The 3091-nt window shown below is 40.8% G+C and overlaps 1 non-coding gene and 1 pseudogene across 1 annotated transcript; both read left to right on the forward strand.

Annotated features, from left to right (window-relative positions):
* The first annotated feature begins 258 nt into the window (after positions 1 to 258).
* TRNAC-GCA lies at positions 259 to 329 on the forward strand. Its single transcript has one exon. It is a non-coding gene; the product is annotated as a tRNA-Cys (tRNA).
* A 1944-nt stretch (positions 330 to 2273) lies between these two features.
* The window catches only part of LOC119310789, a 2920-nt pseudogene continuing 2102 nt past the window's right edge, over positions 2274 to 3091 (forward strand).

Here is a 3091-nt window from a genome sequence, read left to right on the forward strand (position 1 = left end):
TGGAAATCCTTTCTCTTTTCAATAGAAAGAGAAGGTATTTAAGCAATGTGTGTTTTGAGATACAATCAATCGAACAGAATAAAACTGGGTCCAATAAAAAACAGGAATGAATTTATTAAAAGGGATTGGAAAGGGATAAGTACAAAGGGATTCAACGATCTAAAAAAATCAAAAAGGGTTTAATAATCCCCTCCTACGAATAAAAATTAGTAAAATAATGTGGATGAATAAGATTTTGCTCTATTTTGGATCGGATTTGGCGGCATGGCCAAGCGGTAAGGCAGGGGACTGCAAATCCTTTATCCCCAGTTCAAATCTGGGTGTCGCCTGACCAAAAAAATACTTAGGATTTCTTATTGTACTGATTGAACTCGACAAATTCTTGCCCTGCATAAGCAAAGGAAAAGAACTAGGCCTGTCGATACTGGATTTTACCATAGTTCTAGTTCTAGAAAAGACTGTCAATTTCTTCTTAAAAATAGGGCTCTGGCAGGGTTCTGGGTAGTGTCCCAAACCGATACCAATAGGGATGAGGGATATATACTTATGAATTTCATAATTGATTCTATTCCGCAATTCATAACTACGAAAGTAAGAGGTCGGAAATCTTTTTATCCAAAGGTCCCTAAAGGACATTCCTTTTTTGCTCCTAGGATTGAAGAAGAGATTATACGAAAGACTATCAAGACTTCCTAATTATCTGACACTACCTACACTAAAGTAAGGTCTACTGACTCTGTCTGGAATTAGATTGGATAGGCTGATGGGAAATTTAGGAGTTGTGGAAAGAAGAGACTTTCTTTCCATACTTACGAGAGACTCCGAGTACTCAAACATTCAATCAGGATGGTCGGTTAGCTCTTATCTTTTAGAATAACTTAGTAAAAAAAGTAAAAGTAATAAAGAAAATGAATCTCCTAACTCGGTAGCCCATGAGGTTCCAATGGTTAGTTTTGGATTTTTTCAGGCAAGAAAGCAAAGAAGAAGGGAGGATTCTCTATTACCAACTTCCCCCATTGTCCTGTCCTCATTGGTCATTCATCTTTCCCGATCTAGTGCCATTGTTCTTCAAGGTGCCGGAGGGTTTGAAGCATACCTACTACCCCTCCCTTGAGCTTAGTTCAGAGTTGCCTCAGCGCGCTCGAGTAATAACTGGGAAAATCAAGGCTGGACAGGTCTTCGAGCCAACTTCAGGAAGAAATGCAAGTGAAAGAGAATGCTCTCGAGGGCGCAGGAGTCTTTTCTTTCTTATTTGAAATCCAAATCGAAATGCCTCAACTTGATAAATTAACTTATTTCTCACAATTCTTCTGGTTATGTCTTCTCCTCTTTGTTGGAAGATGAGTACACATCGGGTAATCCGCCCACGAGAGCCCAATCACAAGAGGCTCATACAGAAAGCAATCAGCCCATAGCCCAATATTGAGACCACAACCTATTATTCAAACCACAAAGGATCCGTCTTTCATCGTCCAATCTTCTCGATCGAACATATTGACATCAATACTCCTTTCCATGGCCATTCACGACCCGCGAAGATCAACCACTCATGCCCGAGATCACTATCCAATCAAAAACCAGACTTCCAAGATCCATCTCACTCAGACCCTTTTGAATGTAGCGGATAACAACGGAGTGGGGCTATCGAATTGATATGTATTCGAATCTTAGGAGCTGGTAATCACTGATATGCTCATATTGGTGACGTTATTGTTGCTGTAATCAAAGAAGCAGTGCCCAAAATGCCTCTAGAAAGATCAGACAGAAGTAAGACGAGCTGTAATTGTACGTACATGTAAAGAACTCAAACATGACAACGGTATGATAATACGATATGATGACGGTTGTCATTGATCAAGAAGGAAATCCAAAAGGAACTCGAGTTTTTGGTGCGATCGCTCGGGAATTGAGACTTATGAATTTCACTAAAAGAGTCTCATGAGCTCCTGAGGTATTAAAAATACTAGTAGTAGAGACTATGATATAGTAGGGTATCAGAATATAGATCAATTAGTAGATTGTGTCTGACGCATATACATGAAAAAAAAGAATAATTAGATAATAATAAGAATAAGAATTCGAATCTTAATAAAAGGAAGGGTTCGAATAGCATCTACTAATATTACCGAAAACTTTGTGAAAATACTTCTATGAGAAGGTTTTATTGAAAACGTTCAAAAACCATAGGGAAAGTAACAAATCTTTCTTGGCACGTGCCCCTGCTCTTTGTCTTCGAACTAGTCATTAATGGTCGGCAACATAGGTACCTTTTTCGGTATGCGTTGCGAACACTTTCATTTTTAGCGTCTCATCTTCTCTGGAGAAGCTCAAATCGAACGGATAGAGCAGATGGTCCAACTACAGAACTTCTTCTTTTTCATTACTTCCATGGTCATGCCCCGTGGCACGGCAGCACCCGTACTATTGAAATGGTTCGTCAGTAGAGATGTTCCCACTGGTGCCTCTTCTTCCAATGGTACTATAATTCCTATTCCTATCCCTTTATTCCCTTTTTGGTCTATCTACATTTAAGGAAATTCATACGCTCCATGGACAGAGCAAAAAGTGGAGTGTTGGTTAAAGCAAGCCGCCCTATTCTATTACCAGACAAAATGGAGAGAAGCTCATCCGCTAGAAATGCTTTATTTTGTTTCGTTCCCGTTCTTCATTTCCTTATTATCGAATCCATGGGGGACTTGTCATATTTAGAATCTTTCTGCGGTCTGCTCTATTTACAATTCTTTCGTACTCTCTTCTCTTTACCACGCGATAGGTCAGCGAAGCGTGAGCGGGCGCTCTGAAGTAAAGGCCAAACACTTCGGCCTAAGGGGAATGAGCAACAAAATGACAAGATGAGGTGCCCCGGGCATCCCCATATAGAAAGAAGGGTCGAAGGTTTTGGGCCTGTAGCTTCCCCCCCCCCCCCTCGTCGAGTGGTGCTTGTTTGGGGGTGTGCCACCAGAAAGCGGGCTTGAAGCTCTCGCCTTACCAACGAGCCGACTGCTGATGGCTGTTGGTCACGACTACTACAAAAAAGTGAAGATGAATCTTTCTATTTCACATGGAGGAGTGTGCATCTTTATGTTGGGTG

The sequence above is a fragment of the Triticum dicoccoides genome, chromosome 5B (genome assembly GCF_002162155.2).
Source record: "Triticum dicoccoides isolate Atlit2015 ecotype Zavitan chromosome 5B, WEW_v2.0, whole genome shotgun sequence".
Classification (NCBI taxonomy): Eukaryota; Viridiplantae; Streptophyta; class Magnoliopsida; order Poales; family Poaceae; genus Triticum; species Triticum dicoccoides.